At 42.3% G+C, this 17,541-nt stretch overlaps 1 protein-coding gene across 3 annotated transcripts in view; it reads left to right on the forward strand.

Annotated features, from left to right (window-relative positions):
- Positions 1-17,541, forward strand: part of PDE4B (phosphodiesterase 4B) — a 388,611-nt gene that overhangs the window by 261,511 nt on the left and 109,559 nt on the right. The window lies entirely within an intron of this gene.

A 17,541-nucleotide genomic window follows, 5' to 3' on the forward strand; every position in this document is an offset into this window, starting at 1 on the left:
GTGCAAGCAGCTTAGTGCACAGTTTTCCAAGATTAATGAAATTCAATAATTTGATGCATAATATGACATTTAAAAACAAATAATCATAATCGGCATTATTACCACAGATCATGGTATACACTGTACATTATTGAAAACCCAGGAAAAGCCTCGGGACTTTTTTTGCGTGGGCTTTTCTGCATGGACGTAACAGAAGTAAAGGTGACTCGGAATCAATTGGAGGGTGAGGTAAGTAAAGTATGATGGATATACAGAGCCTACCTCCCTTCTTTTATGCCAGTCCTAATCTGACATAATTCCAGGGTAGTTCAATGGAAATTTGGAGTTGAAAAGTTGAATCATGCTTACAGTATTCTGTCTGCAAACAGTAGGGACAAATGCTTAGGTATATACAGTTGCTAATGCTTTTTCAAGTCCAGAAATAAATACATCGCCTAACATTTTTTCATGTTTAAAATTGTGTACCATACTGTATATATTGTGCCAACCAGTACAAAGGAGACCACAAAGGTGGTCTCAGCCTTGTATGGCAGAGTATTTTGTTTGACTTCTCCGGGTCGCTCCACACAGTGAGGAGTGCACGCACACTGGCATACGTATTCTCTGTCAGAGACCTCAGTGACTGGGAGGGCACATCTGGACTTTAACACCCCTGGGCATCTACTGTCTGAGTGAAAAGGTTCAGCTCTCTTACGCAAGCATGTAACAAACTCATCAGCCTTTAAAGCGGTGGTTCTCAACCATTTTAGGCTCAAGGCACCCCTCAGCAAATGCCAACTCTTAGTTTTCATTCACCTTTTTGGCTATAGAAAAACAAGAGTGTAATTCTTCAGTTGCAAAAAACACAGGAAGACTGCAACAGGTTAGCATGTGTTTGACACTCTGGAGTCGCAACTGAAATCTCTGAGTTTATTTTGTCAATCACGTTTGTGCCCTTGACAGTGGGCACAAACATGATTCATAAAATTGCATGGCACCCTTGAAAGGATCTCAGGACGCTGGTTGAGAATCGTTGCTCTAATTCAGCTACCACTAGGGGAAGAGAGGGTCACATTTATGAATATAAACTATACTACCCTTTCCAGCAGCATATGTGCTTGTTGCTTGATTTATAAGTTTGTACTTTCTACCTTCCCTTTATATGCTACTGGTAAAAGGAGCATCTTTGTGTTTAAAGTGGCTGGCCTTGGTTTTATGTGAAGTCTCGGTATAAGCAGATGGCTTTGCAGTCTTATCTGGGCTCAGTTTCTATCACACTCTTTAATCCAGTGTGGGTACGTGCCATCTCCTTCTGCCATCTTTTCACTTGCTCTTCAAGAGGCAGGATGACTCCTAGTAGGACTGGATCTTTTGCTCTGTGTGAGCACTTCAGAGTGTTGAATAACTATAAAGCACACATTATACTGTGCCATCTTCAGAAACAAATTAGACTTGCTTTTTGAAATATTGTACTTTATCAAGAACAATTATTCAAGTGTGCAAAGTTTCCATTTATTTTTTCTCCACTAATCAAATTTCAAAACCACACTAATGCATTCTTTTATTTTCCATAACATAACTGCAGAGAAATTCCCTTATGACTGCACAAATTAAGTTTCTACTTAAAGGAAATCTTTATCTAAGTTATTAACCTCTGAAAAAAGAGGTGAAGAGCTTTAAGAACTAAGGGTGTTTGCAGACGTTAAAAAAACAAAAAACAAAACAAAACGCACTTTACCGGAAGAAGAAACACATTGCTTCGACCCTGCTCGTCATAGTCAGTATAGATTGGGCACTTCAGCAGAACTTTTGGCACTTTTAGCTAAAGCTGATTCAATCAACTATTAGTAAAAGCACCCAAAAAAGCCTCACTAAAGCACGTGATCTGTACAGAGGTTGGGTGAGCTAGGTCCAACTAATATGCTGCCTCTTCTGGGCATGTGCTGGGCTCAGCATCGGAGTGCACCAAATTTAAAATAAAGTGCTGTTTTGATTTTATTTTTAAACATCTGCAAGCAGCCTAAGTGTTTGCTTTCCAGAGCATGCTAAAATGTCAAAGCAGTCAGTCCTTAGAAACTGCAAATCCCCTTCTTGAAATTCCCTGGGATCTTACAATTACTGCAGGGTCCAACAACCTCTTTTTTCAATTACTTTGAATAACAGGAATCTACTTTGCAGAAATGACATGAATGTCTTCCAGTGTATGTAGTGTGTGTGTATTACCTAATTACTCCTTCTTCTCCATAAGCAGTATAATAGTCTTTAATTACAATCGCAAGCACTTTTTATATAGGATATCTATTGTATTTGGTGCTTCTGCGACATTCTCTCCCTCTATCTTGTTCACTACCCCGTATTCCCCCCTGTCCCTTTGCATCCTAAGTCAGGTTGCTTCCCTCTTTCACCTCACTGCCTAGATGGCAACAGAGGAACCACTGAGCGCACAACAGCAACAGTCTTCTAGCTATGGATGCTGGGGCCTAGCCTCAGAGTGGCACAAAGCAGACATTTTGCAGGTAAAGTCCTGCTCTGCCTTTATGGTGCTGGTTTGGAGGATGCTCAGTTATTTAGCATGGTTGGTGGAGGAACACAGCACTGAGGAGCAGTGAGTGGATGGACCATGCCCACTACAGGTAGACATTTTGGAAAATTTGGCAGCCTACCTTAAATCTTCAATGACAAAATAGGTATTAAGATTGGGGTTTTTTTTTCCAATGGTCCATATATTTGGCCAAAATGTGGTTTTTCTGAGGCAGATCTAGAGACATGTTCCTGGTTCCAGAATATCTCCCTGCTAAATTTCAAGTCAGACATAGAGGTGCTAAGGCTTGTCAAAAAGAAAAAGGCAATTCATTTTGTCAGCATAGGCAAAACAGCATATTTCCCTAATCTTGTTCTCAGAAATGGCTGAACAAGTTTAGCAGAAACTGTCCAAGAAAATTCATCTTCTGGCAAGCACCCAGCATGGAAAATTTTAGTGAGAGCATTTGAAGTTTGGCAGGATTTTATAGGAAATGGAACACAGTTTTAAATCATGGGAAATGTCAGACAACCTTAACTAGGTGCATTGCTACCTGCATGTCTCATAATGTAGAAAATATCAGCATGGAATTAATGAAGTATAGTTGAAGCAATCAAAAGCAATTAACCAAATAATGTGTCTATGCTTGTGAATATTTGTACTGGTTACAAAGAGTTGCATCCTTTCCCTTTGTGAGTTGGTAATCTCTTTCCTTTATTTATTTATTTGTCTATTTGGATTCCATACCAGCAGGAAGCTGGTGTTAATCATATAAATGTCAGATATGGATTTAAATACCAAAAAGATTCTGTTAAACCTTCCAGGCTAAACATACTATTTTGTTTTTCTGTAAAGATGGTGGTATACTTTTGATTTCTCTCTAGCAGGGAAAAATGCATCTAGGTTAAACCACCACATGCAATGCCCCAAGATTTGCCATAAAAAATCTCAGAGAATTGTGTTAATATTTTTGAAAAGCTAGAGGACTTGCGCTTTCTACCCATATGGACATTTTTCTACAGGAAGGCAAGGTATATTGATCTATTAACAAGATGAGAAAGGGAATGACTACATTTCTCTTAAAAGTAACTTTTGTAAGAGGCTTGAAAAGTAAAGAGAAAATTAAATAATCTGAGTGTGTAAAATGGAATTTTTATAATTGAAATACAGAATTCAGCAATGATACTTCCTGGGATATTTAAAGAATGAACTAATAAGTTTAGCTTACCGTAGGCAATTTTTTTTTTAAAGGAAAAAGCAGGAGACCGGAGAAAAAGCAAAAATCATCCAGATTCTAAAAAAAGTAACTGAGAATAGTCCTGGCAATTATTCCCATGAGATTAATGTCCATCATTAGTAAAACTGTAGGAAGACAATATTTGCTATGCTTAGTCAAATGCTGAAGTCCTTTACATAGATACAGAAATTGTTTTGTCTTCAATAGTTTGGGTCATAGCCAAGAACAGAACCATCAACATAAGTAGAATTGTTTTTTTTTTAAAGATATAATTAAGGAATTAGTGCAGGAAGTGAATCAGAGGACGTAAGATTTTAGGACAGCACACAATGTAACTTGAAATATGTAAAATGGCTTTGATGTGGGAGGTACTACTATCATGGCTCAGAAAAATGATTTGAAGCCTTATCAAAAGGTGGTAATGGTGCACTAGTAAGATCCTGAGATAAAGGCTTCCCCTTCTAATTAGTCAGCTAGGTTGGTGGAATGAATACTCACAGGTAGGCTGTCTAGGCCCAGCCGGGGCTCATCCAGATCCAGGTTCCAGCTGGAGATGATGAAGGCACTGGTTGAGTCATCATCAGGAAGAAGGCCTGCATATAGGCACACAAGCCAGACAGCAGAACTCTGTCTAAGACTGCCTGGCTGAATCTCCTGACCGGCCTAAAACCTTGTTTAGCTGCTTGCTCCTACCTAATTCCCACCTGAACCTACTTACACATTCTCTTGATTCTTGCCAACAATTCCCGCTTGCACTCATGCCTAGCCTAGACCTATGGCTTATCCCTTCCAAGCTCCTACCTGCATCTTGCTTCTGCGTGGATTGCACCCCAACATCTGCCTGTTTCTGCTCCCAGTACCATTTCTGCCTATCCTGCTTCTCTTCTGCCTGTCCCTGAGTGATCTTGTCCCCAGTTTGGACTTTTCAGTTCCACCTGCCTTGATCCTGATTTCATAGCAACCTACTACTTGAGGCCTCAGCCCTGAATGACAGCCAGCATGACCTTGGCACTCTCCTAGGTAATCCCTGCTTTAACATGGGCAGTCTCTTTGGATTGACTGCCTATGCCGTGGTCTGCCCTAAAAGGCTTAAAAAAGAAAGCTGTAGGTAGCTGCGTTAGTCTGAAGTCAGGCAAGAGGCTAGCCCAGTGGCATCTTATAGACCCACAATGGCAAACCATGGCTCACGAGCTGCACGCAGCAAACTGAGTCACTCAGCACCCGCTTCTCCCCCCAGGCTCTTGGACTTTGGTGGAGGACCGGATGTGGCTCCCAGGGTGAGTAACTCTGGCCACCCCTGTTATAGACTAACTAGTTAACAAATGCAGCATGCCTCAGCAAGTTTTCTTGTGCACTCCACTTCATTCACCTGAGTGTGGTGCTATCCATGGCTAGAGAGGTAGTTCATTGATTCATAGATGCTAGGGTTGGAAAGGACCTCAACAGATCATCAAGTCCGACCCCCTGCCTAGGCAGGAAAGAGTGCTAGGGTCAAATGACCCCAGCCAGATGCCTATCCAGCCTTCTCTTAAAGACCCCCAAGGTAGGGGAGAGCACCACCTCCCTTGGAAGCCCATTCCAAATGTTGGCCACCCTTACCATGAAGAAGTTTTTCCTGATCTCTAGCCTAAATCTGCTGTCAGTTTGTGACCATTGTTCCTTGTTACCTCAAGAGATGCCCTAGTGAACAGAGCATCTCCGATCCTTTGCTGCGTCCCCCTAATGAATTTGTAGGTGGCCACAAGATCACCTGTCAGCCTTCTCTTGCCGAGGCTGAAGAGGTCCAGGTCCCTCAGTCTCTCCTCATAGGGCTTGCCCTATAAACCCCTAATCATACAAGTGGCCCTCCTCTGGACCCTCTCAAGTCTATCAACATCCTTCTTGAAGTACAGCATCCAAAACTGGACGCAGTACTCCAACTGCTGTCTGATCAATACCTCATAGAGGGGAAGTATCACCTCCTTGGTTGTATTTGTCACGCATCTGCTGATGTATGGTAAAGTGCAGTTAGCTTTGCTGATGATTTCATCACACTGACGACTCATGTTCATCTTGGAGTCCACTATGACTCCAAGATCCCTTTCCACTTCTGTGCTGCTAAGAGGGTCACTTCCCAACCAGTAGATGTGCTGGCTGTTTTTGTACCCTAAGTGCAGCACTCTGCACTTGTCCTGTTGTACTGCATCCTAATGTGTACTGCCCACTTTTCTAACCTGTCTGGGTCTGCCTGCAATCGTTCCCTAGCCTCTGGAGTGTGCGCTTCACCCCACAATTTAGTATCGTCTGCAAACTTGGACAGAGTACAATTCACACCCACACACAAGTCACTGCTAAAGATATTGAAGAGTACAGGTCCAAGGACTGAACCCTGCGGGGCCCCACTACCCACATCCTTCCAGGTTGATACCAACCCCTCTACTACCACTTTCTGGGTGTGACTGCTAAGCCAATTTGCCACCCACTGGACCATGTAAACATCTATGTCACACCCTCTTAATTTATTTATGAGAATGGATGAGATACCATATGGAAGGCCTTGCTAAAATCCAAGAAGATGACATCCACCTCTACTCCTGCATCTAAGCATTTTGTGACCCTGTCATAAAATGAAACCAGATTGGTCAGGCATGATCTACCTGCTACGAATCCATGCTGGTTTCCCTGCTGCGTTATTTTTCCTGCTGGACTCCCACAAATACGATCCTTCATAATCTTTTCAAAGACCTTTCCAAGGATGGAGGTGAGACTGACTGGCCTATAATTACATGGATCCTCCTTCCTCCCCTTCTTGAAATTAGCCATGGATTTCTGAATGAGTTAGTCTAACAGTGGCACTCAGCCTTTTGATCCCACGGGCTGTATGAGTGGCATGGGGCTGGGCCATAGATCTGGCTGTGCGCTGCCCACCTATTCAATGTGGTCATGCCCTTGTACATTTTTATGTGCAGGGTCACATTATCTGGCCTGTGGGGTTCCCCACGGGTCCAGAAATTTGGCACCAGGGAAGGGGTAATTAACACTGTCACCACTCCCTTGCCACCAGATTTCCAGACCTTTGGAAATCCTATGGGCTGAATGATACAGCTCCATGGACTGGATTTGGCCTGTAAAACGGGGATTGAGCACCCCTGGTCTATGAGGTTGTGAAAACTCTTACTGCCTGTTAGCCTGGGAGAAATGGAAGTACCTTTCTTGGCAAATAAGGATCAGGTTTCTTGTTCCCTAGACAAAGACAGCAGGGGAATACAGGGAGCTGGTCAGAGTAACATCAGACACAACTGTGTTGAACCAGTCGGTGGAGAATGGCTGCAGGGACTTGCGTGGGAATGAAATAAAGAGAGTTCCACTGTTTCAGGGGCAGCCAGAGGAGAAGAGGCTGAGAATAACAATAGAAATGAGCTGACAGAAGGACAGAACCTTTTTTGACACAGTAGACTTGGAATCTAGGACAGCTGCATCATGCAGAAAATCATAGCAATTTGATTGTTTAGGCAATCAAGGTAGGGTAGTTAAAATCAAATCTGGTTAGCCTGAGGTCTCCAGGCTGCAGTGGAGAAGACAGCACGTTCAAATGGAATGCCAGCCAGGGCTAGACAAGACTCTCTATACTAGTATGCTTTGATTCAGTTTGTACTTATGCATTTCATAAAAGTTTACCCTAGTTTATTAAAAAAAGTCTGCACGTGAAAGGTCTTGCAATTTTACAAGAAATCATGCCAGCTCTAGTTGTTCTGATGCCTAGGAAGCAACTGGGAGCTTGCTGAGAAATTTGTAACATTGTTAGTCAGGCTGGAGTACTGAAGGCAGATCATTCTTTTTAAGTACAGCATAACTAGGGTGACCATCTGTCCTAGGCAAACCTGAACGCTACCAGTTTTCATAGTCTGGAGAAAGGAGAGGGGCCTGTCTGTTCCAGTCCACTGCCTTGCTCCTGCCCAGCAGCAGTAGTTAGTGCCTGCCCAGCTGCCTGCTTGGTGCATCATGTCACTCCACATCCCCACTGAACTCTGCTCTGGTACTTTTGGCCAACTAGCTGGGACAACACTATTGAAGCTGTGAGTGTTCAGGTTTGCCTGGGATGGATGATCTCCTTATTCATAACCGAAATTTCTGACTTCTCAAGGACAGAGATTCCAGTTGTTGAAGTAATGTGAAAATTTGAGACAACAGTCCTATCTTTATACCCAAAACCTCATCTACAGAAACAATACATTTAATAGGTCTGTAAAGCAAAACAGCAGAAAATCCAGATTTCTGTGCTTGAAGCATCTGTTGGTCATATCGATATTTAGCTTTATGGAGAGGGCTACTAATTAAAAAGAATCAGTTAATTATGGCAGTGTACAAATTGACAATCTTCTAGACCATTTAGCGCACACATTAACACATACATTGTAGATAATCATCTCAACAGGAGGCCTTAGCACACAGAAAGCTGTGGCAAAAGAACTGATATAATCTTTGGATGCAAAAAATAGGACTATAGAGCAAAAATAGTAGACTAAGACTTGCTGATTCTAGCTAGACTGTTACTAGAATACCATGCTCATTTCTAGTGCCTACATTTCACAAAAGATGAAGAAATACTGGATTGAGTTCAAAGGAGGGCTGCAAAAGTGATGATCCAGGGCTGAAAAACAACTCCTAATATGTGTGGCTTAAGAAGCTCAATTAATTCAGCTTATTGAAGAGAAGGTTGAGAAGTGACTTGATTACAGTGTATAGATACTCTCACATGGAAAAGATATAATGTGGGTCTTTACAATCTTGCTGACAAAGGCCCAACAAGATCTAGGAGTTGGAATTTGAAGTTAGACCAATTTAATCTTGAAATAAGGTGTGATTTCCTTGCAGTGAATGCAGTTAAGCATTCGCTATTCCCTTACCTTTTTAAATTTAGGGTGCTTACACAAAGAATAGGGCCAAAGCTCCTGGGAACCAGGTTAAGAAAGAATTCTGGTTCTGATTCTTTCGACAGCGGAAGGTAGTTGCTGAGGAGGCCAAAGACAAGTTTGCTGGGCAAATGTTCAAATTGAAAAATGCAGACTGCTGCATGGGATATCTGAAGTAGTTAAGCCACCCTAGTCCTCCATCACAAGTTACATTTTTTGTGTCATTGCATCCCTGAAAGTGCTCTACAGCTGTTTCATGACACACATGAACAGCTACAGAAGCTTTTACAGTGGCCAATCTCACAAAAAATTAACCCTCCTCAGGTGAAGTATTAGATAAAAGTGCTCTGCTTTAGAGCACCTTAGGGAACACCTTTTAATACAAAACTCTTGGTTCAGAGATGATACCTTTTATTAGACCAACTAAGAAATTGCAGAAAACAAATATCTTTCTTTGCAAGCTTTTCAGGCACGTGCACCCTTCTTCAGGCTGAGGGCAAATTAAAGATAGTAAAATTCCCCATAGGTAGAAAATAAACTTCATTTTGCACAGAGGAAGCTGATGGTGGATGCCTGTCCCTCTGGGTCCATCAGAGTTGCTTTGTGTGACTGGCTGTTTGATGTGCAGATAAGCCAGGGTTTCTTCCCTGGTGGTGTCAGATGGCAGAAAGTCAGGGAGTTTTAGAAATCTTGCTTTGCTGTTTAGCAATGAAGTTTATAATGCCAAAATCAGCTAAAATGCGCATTTTCATGTTTCAGGGATGTATTTGGTAGCCATGTTGGTCTGAGACAAAAAGAAATGCAAAACTCTAAAACTCTTGGTTCAGAGATAATCCCTTTCATTAGGTTAGCATTTCTCTTCGTCTCAGACCAACACGGCTACCAAATACATGCCTGAAATTAGGAAACTTGTGGGGGGGTTTTATGCTTTGGGGTTAATTTTTTGTGCTTTGGGGGCTGGGCTGATGCAGCCCAGACTTCCCGCACCTTGACTTCCCCAGGTCTGTCATCAGGGTGGGAGGCAGGAGGGGGAAACGAACAACACAGCCTGCCAGCTTGCCCAGGCTCACTTGGGGTGGGGGTGGATCGGATCCCCCTCGCCTCAAGAGCCTGGCCTGGCTCCCCCCCATACTCCAGTCAGGGTACCTGGGGGCAGGTGGTAAGGCAAGGGGGGCTCCAATTCCTCCCCTCCCCTCCGCTTCCAACTCAGGCTGGGCAAAGCCCAGCTGGCAGCTTGGTGCTGCTTACTTCCCCTTCCCCCGCACTGAGAGCTGTGCAGCCTGGCAGCAGGCAGGGCTGGGGAAATGGGCACTTCAGCAGCCTCTTTGGAGGCTGATGGAGCGCTTCTGCCTGCTGGCGAGGAAGGCTGGTGCAGGCAGGCTTGATTTCCCATCCTCCCTCCTCCCCAACAGGCAAACACCTGTTGGGTCGGGGGGTGGCGCTCTAACTCATGGCGCTTTATGTAAAGTCCCATGAGTTGGAGCAGGGACCTGAACATCTGTCTGCACCCTTAGAGTAATCTAGGTGACGTGTGCTCCCTGAATTCACCTTTGGGCACTGGAAGAGAGAGGCTCTCCTCAGCGGGAAGTTCCAAAATCATTTAGGGCTTTATATGTTAAAACTAATCCCTTACATTCAATCAGGAAACAAGTGCAACTCATAGAGCATCTGTGCTGGCACCTAATACATTTAAAGATAACTCAAAGCCTCCTGCCAAAGCATGCATATACAACAATCCCAATGCCCAAAGGAGATAGGGAGAGGGCATCTAAAAAAAAAAAAAAAGACTTTGGCTTTAGAGTTAGTAAATGGCACCACCACAGCTGCTCTTGTTACTAAATGCCCTCATAGGTCCTGTAAACCGTTGTTTTTTTTCCCCATAAGAGACTGAGTAACTGGCAGAAAACATAATGAAACACGGCCAGTAGCCTGATAGCGTGAGAACACTTGAGTGGGCTTCTACTTAAAATTAAAGGGGATGTGTCTGGTTTTGGTGAGCTCATTGGTCTATGAAATCTATGATATCAAAGACCATCTCTGTAACCAAGTGTTTTTCCCTGAAAGAAATAATATAATAAGGATTATTCTTAAATGCTTAGCATAGTACCAGGAAAAAATTCAGGCATTCCTCAATTGGCAGTACTGCAAAATGTTATTAAAACAAGAAACTTTGAAGGCGACTTTCCCGAAGCTGTAAAAGGAAGCAAAGGCTTCGAAATACGTCCAGTCTTAGCATTTGCATAGAAATCTCACTGCTATTTAACTTCCAAGGCTACCTTTTTTAACCAAGATGGAGTTGATGTCAGTTGTGCAAGTGCAGCTCAGGGAGGAGAGGGCAGAGCCGTGGAGAAGTGCATGAAGCTCTCTTTGTTTAAATACATTGTTGGCAGGATCCTGGTCATTGCTCATTGGTGACTACCAAGGGGAGACACTCAATCTGAGCCTTTAAGCAGTAGCAGTTGAGTCAAAGACAAGACTAGTGTCAGAAAGAGAAGTAACAGTTTAATTTTCCAGCCAAACCCTATTTACTTGTAACCCAGCCAAATCTGGGTTAGTAGTCCCTAGATGTAAGCAGTCAGAAGTTCTTTTACCCAGTCGTCTCTTGCGCGTTTTGGCAGATTCCTGTATAGTAAAGTTTGAACAATTGTATAAATTATGAGTAAAGAAATATCTGTATTCTGAGTCCTTGATTTATAGTGAGCAGTTCCGCTGCTGACCTGTGAGAGCAAGAGATAGACATATATGGGGGGAAAAGAAAGTGGACTGTCACTGTGCTATACTGATAACTAGCTGTCACATTTCCCTCTAGGGGTTTGTTCAGGACTCTTCTTTCATGCGTCTTTCCCTGCTTCCCTTGAGGCCTCCTGGGTGTTGCCTTCACAGGAAGTTTGCCAGGCCCACTGGCAGTGCCAACAGCTAGTCAATATTTTGTTGTTGGAAGTGCATCCCATTACATAGGCAAGGCAGCTCTGGAGCCAGTCTCTTTTAACCCCTTCTTTCCCCCTGTACAAGCTAATCGGGAAGCATTGTTACAACATGTACACATTTAAATGTGAAATATTACAACAGATTCATAGTCTGTCCCATCATCATTCACATGCTAAGGTATTAACAAATTCCTTGTGATTGTTTGGCACCACAGTATTTCAAAGCTCAATCCCACACCTAACACAAAATGGGCTCGAGTCCAAGGAATGTTTCTACAAATGCTTTTTTTCTGTTCAGAGGACGAGGCTGTCCTCTCTGTTGTGGTTTACAGCGTAGCTATCCCTCTGAAGGGCCATGCTTGCTCAGCTATTCCAGACCGCTTTCTGAAACCTACCTTTTGTAAAAAGGCCTTCCTGCCTATATTAAATAATCCTGGATGGAGGACTAGGGAGGCTTAACTACTTCAGATATCCCCAGCAGCAGTCTGCATTTTTTCCTTTGAATTTGAACAGTTTCTCAGCAAACCTATCCTTGGCCTCCTCAGCAACTACCTTCCTCTCTCAAAAGAATCAGAACCAGAATTTGCTCTTACCTGGTTCCCAGCAGCTTTGGCCCTATTATTTTAAATCCAGTTTGGTGAGCCCTGTACGAGTTGCTCCAACAGGCTTGTACCCCTAAGAATCTGCTGTGCGGTATCTAGAATAAGTATATATAGTTTCCTTCCTGCTCGTTTCCCAGAAGCCCTGCTAATTTATTAACCCAGTGTAGTGAGATGATAAACTTCCTGATAACAAGTTCAATATGATATGCTTCTCACTACGATTAGCAGGCAAAGCAAGCCCATATAGTAACTGCTTGCTTTTAACTACACTAGATTCAACAATACACACCTTTTGCAATGCTCTTTTTTTCGGTGCAGGGTTCAATCCTGCATTGTTGAACTGAAACAGAATATCTTTTTCTGTTGACTAATGGGAACAGGGTCATGCCCCTAGCTTCCCTACTAGGAAATTTTCTCTTCAACTATCTGTAGAGCTCCCTTCTAAGAAGCATAATAGAGTTCCTGTTTATTACTCCTATTTCTATTCACACTAGCTGTTGCAGTAATGATATTTGAACTCTACATTTTCCACTTTAGACAGGATACAAATAGATGCATACTGTACTTGACTTGAAATCTGTCAAAGCTCAAACAAGACAAATAGAATGTCAAAGCCGAAGGGCACAAGTACCACAAATAACTATTTCTAAATGAGATGTAAGTGAAGAAGAGCCACTTACGTATTTCATATACTTCTATAGCCATCAGAGCAATGTTTGTTAACTGTATAGGCATATTTTAAACCCCAACTGTTTTTGTTATTTTTGGGGAGTGGGAGGGGAAAAGGGAAGGGGGGGGGGCGCAGTTTAACAAGTAGTTGTTGAAGGGATTAGTTGTTAGGGAGCATTATTACAATTTTTGTAATGTTTCAGAGGCCCATCTAGTGATTAATGTAACATTTTAAAACAATCAATATTTGAGGCAAAAATAATTTATATGAAGTACCCAGAGCTTACAGTGGATCCTCCAAATAGTAAAATAAATAAAATAGATGAAAATAAAATAAATAGGAAAACAGATTTAAAAAATTTAAAATCATCTCGGTTGTTTAATGCTACATAGTAAGTCATAGGGAGGCGTTTGAGTGTCTCTTAATTGTTGCATATGTTTTTACTTAACCTTCTTATTAATGATCTGGATGATGGGATAAACAACATGTTAATTAAATTAAGAGATAATATTAAATCAGAAAGAGTTGCCAAAGCCACTAGGGATAGAGAAACAGAGGCAGGAAATAAAATGAAATTCATCTAGGAAACATGAAAGCTGAATCATCATGATAGAGAAAGGCTAAACAGCAGGGCTATGTGAAGCTTTGGTCCCTGACTCAATTTGGTGGAGGTTCAGCTCAATTTGGTGGCTGAATCTCCAAATCTGAATTGAATCAGGAGACCCTTTAATTTCTCCAAATCAAATCGGAACCCTCCAAATGAATTCGGAGAGAATCGGAAAGATTCGGAGGTTCGGACATAGACAGCTTTAAATGCTTTTTTACATACCTCAAGGTACCAGGTGACTCGTCAACACTGAGATGCTGGGGCAGATGGAGCGTCCCACAGGAGCGCAGAGGGCTTCCCAGCGTGCTTGACAGCAGGCCTGGAGGCAAACCAGAAGCATTTCTCTTCCACTTCCGGGTCTGCTGGGGAGAACACGGGGAGCCCCCTGCACCCCCCCCAGCTTGGTGACTGGTGCCTCCTGGATCTGGGGGACCACCTGGGGTCCCCCTGTGGCTGACTGCTGAGCCCAGGGGGCATGAGGGAGGGGCCCCAGCACGCTTGGTAGTGGACCGGAAGTACTTTTGGTCCACCTCCAGATTCGCCACTGAGCACGTGGGGGGCACCCCACGCTCGTGTGGGACACTCCATCCCCCCCAGCATTGCAGCATTCACGAGCCACACCAGGTACCTTGAGGTATGTAGAAAAAGACTGGGTTAAAGTTGTGTCTATGGCCGAATTGCTGATTCTCTGAAGCAGCATTGAATCTTCAGATTCAGATTTGGCTGAGTCAATTCGGGGACAGTGATCGAAATCAACTGATCGAATCACTGTCCCGGATCTGGGCCAAATCTGAATCGAATATGGCCCATTTTGCACACCCCTACTGAGCAGACATGGAAAGTTTCAGTGGAAACAAGCTGTCTGAAGATCACTAATGCTGAAAAATGAGCAAGGTGAGAGAGCAGATATTGAATTAAATATGAGCTTGCAATAGTACACTGTGTGGTAGGAGAGAAAGGGTGAAGCCAAATACAGTTTTGGCCTGGAGAGGAATAATGTGAGAGAGCAAAAAGAGGGGAGTTCTTCTTTAGGTAAAACTAGTGGAACTGGAGATTAGAAAGGGAGGTTAGAATCCTGTTTCATACTTGACAATTTGGTTAACCAGAATGAACCTGCAAAACGGATAAAGAACAAATAAGTAGTGAGGTCTATTACCCTTGCTTTCCAATGTAAGTGATGGAAACTTTCAGCATTTTGTGTTGCTTATTGGGGTGAACAAGACTGAAAGGCATTTTTGACCTCTAACACCTGCTATGTGTACTGTCATGCATGTTGTGAGGGAATTTTTCAGCCATGGAAACAGCTACATGGATCCACAAGTTCTCCGTGAAGAATGGTTTCAGAAGGAGCACTTGGAGTTGGGTACAAGTAGAACATGAAACATTTGCACGTTAAGCTGTGGAGAAGTTCTTACTCTAGCTTTTTCAATTTATAATATGATTTGACTCCATTTATGAAGCCTTTTACCAGTCACTGCAAATTTAAAAATGAAACAATTCATGTACAGAGGAAACAAAGAAAACATCCATTTTTGCAGTCAAGTAGTTTTTATTAGTCCTGTTGTTAGCAACTCAGAACAGAGTTCTCTTATGTGACTAGGACAGTTCAGTAGTAACCACAGTCCCAAATCTTCTAACTTTCTCCTGTCATTCTACTTCAGTCTGTATTTTGACCATTTGCTATTTATTTTGTTTATATAGTCACTTGATTTGGGTTACGTAAGACAAATGTTTGGGAGATGGCCACACTTCTTAAATTGTAAATTCTTATTCCCCTTATTTTTGGTAATCTTTTCCAGTTATAAGCCTTTTTTCTTTGATTGTCCTAACATGCTCTGGATGAAACATGGCTTGCTGACTTTACAAGTCTATAAGGGCCTGATGATGCAAAATCCTTATGTATAGGTCCTACCAGTGTAGTCAACATATGCAGATACCAGTTTTGTCAGATAAATAAGAGTCTTTTTTTCCTTTGGAGAAATATACTGTACACAATTAAAAATTTTGATTGTTGCACTTTAACTACTTATACATATGGCCCATCTGAATCCTAGATAATGAAAATCTGTTTGATTTAGTAGAAGGTCCATCTTGGTTAATTTCTCATGAGGCATAAAGTGGCATAATTATTCTGGGACAGTCCCAGTAGCAATGGTGAGTCATCAACTGCAGCAGCAGTAATGATATGAGAATCTATTTATTACTGCTCTTCTGAGTATCTTGCAATGAGTTCATTTAGAAATTATGTAATTATTCCTCCTGGATGATTCTTCTTATTGGTTTGTAATTACAAAATATTCTCAGAACCATTTTGCATCTTGAAATTAAGTCTTCAGAGTTGCATGAAGAACTGTGAGATTAAATCTTCCTGTGTTTATGTTCATTGTACTTCATTTTACCAATTAATAATATAGCTTTCTGAATGTTGCTGTATGAACGTCACTCTTCCTAAAGAACTATTATCACATCATACACTAGTTAAATTCATTTATAAACAAATCTTTAAAAACAAATTATTCCTTCCTGTGAAAAAAATCTGTTAGAAAAGAAAAGTTCTTCACCAGAGTCATGGCTTTAAAGAGTATTTAGGGAGGGAGAGAAAAGAAAAGAATTTACAAACCCTTGAGGAGGAATCTGTCTTTTTAATTTCAGGTTATCCCCAAATTGATGAGGAAATCCACTAGTTTTAGGAAATGCCTAGTGTGCTCTAGCCCACTTCCCATCTTTCCATCAATCTTCCTAAATATTCCTTCTCCTTTCCTGTACACATATTGCATTCTTGGTGCACATGTGCTTGAGATAATAGGAAAGTAGGACTGAAAGGGACCTCACAAGGTCATCCAGGCCAGGCCCCTGCTCAAGGCAGGATCATCCCTGACTAAACCATCCCAGCCAAGTATCTGTTTAACCTGCTTTTGAAAGTATCCAAGGATGGCAACTTCTGTAGGAAGCCTGTTCCAGTGCCTGACCACTCTCATAGTCAGATTTTCCACTAATCTCCAGCCTAAACTTTACCTGCTGCAGCTTGAGGCTTTTGCTCCTACAGTCCTGTTCTGTACAACCACAGAGAAAAGCCCATCTCCATCCCCTTTATAATTACCCTTCAGGTATTTGGAGACTGTTATAAAATCCCCTCTCAGTCTTCTCTTCCCAAACTAAATAACCCTAGCTCATTCAGCCTTTCTGCATAAACCATGCTTCCCAGTCCTCTGATCCAGCATTTCTCAATCCATGGGTCACAACCCAAAAGTGGATTGCAAGACTATATGAAAGGGTCGCAAACAAGCTTTAACAATGGATTCTCATTCAAAGGAAAAAAATGGGAAACTGTGGCTTTTCCCTTGCAGGCTCTCAGAGTTCCTTTTTTTGGTACAAAAAAGGTTGAGAACCACTGCTCTTATCATTTCTGTTGCTCTCCAGTGCACTCTTTTTAACCTGTCCACATCTTTCTTGGGCTAAGTATAGACAGTCAAAAAACCCAGGGCTGAATCAATTCAATCTTCACAGATTAATCTAAGCTGCATAGCCTGAACGGATAAGCAAGTGAACAGACATCCACTTTTGATTCCAGAAATTCAGCCACATGCCTGTAGTGACCCATGCCAGAAGCTGGGAGCTGATAGAGCATGCCACTCATTGTAGTATCATCCACAAATTTGCTAAGCATGCACTTGATCTCATCATCCAAATCATTAATAAAGATGGTTAACAGTACTGGACCCAGGACAGACCCCTGGGAAACCCCATGTGATACCTCCTCCCACTTAGACACTGAGTCAATGAGAGCTGCTCTCTGCGCACAATCATCCAACCAGTTCTGTATCCACCTTATAGTACATTAATTTATTCTGTAGCTGCTAAAGAGCATATTGTGAGAGAGCGTCAAAAGTCTTACTGAATTCAAGGTATACCATGTCCACTGCTCTCCGCTCATCCTCACAGCCTGTCCCTTTATCACAAGAAGTAATCAGATTGGTCAGGCGTGATTTGTTGCATCCATTCTCACCGTTCCTGCTCACCTTATTCTCCTCTCTGCTTCACAGTAGATTCCTTGAGAACCCGATCTTTCTGGGTTTAGAGGGCAGGATGACTGGTTTGTAGTTCCC

The sequence above is a fragment of the Crocodylus siamensis genome, chromosome 5, assembly GCF_052110815.1.
Source record: "Crocodylus siamensis isolate JL-2025a chromosome 5, ASM5211081v1, whole genome shotgun sequence".
In the NCBI taxonomy this organism is placed as follows: domain Eukaryota; kingdom Metazoa; phylum Chordata; order Crocodylia; family Crocodylidae; genus Crocodylus; species Crocodylus siamensis.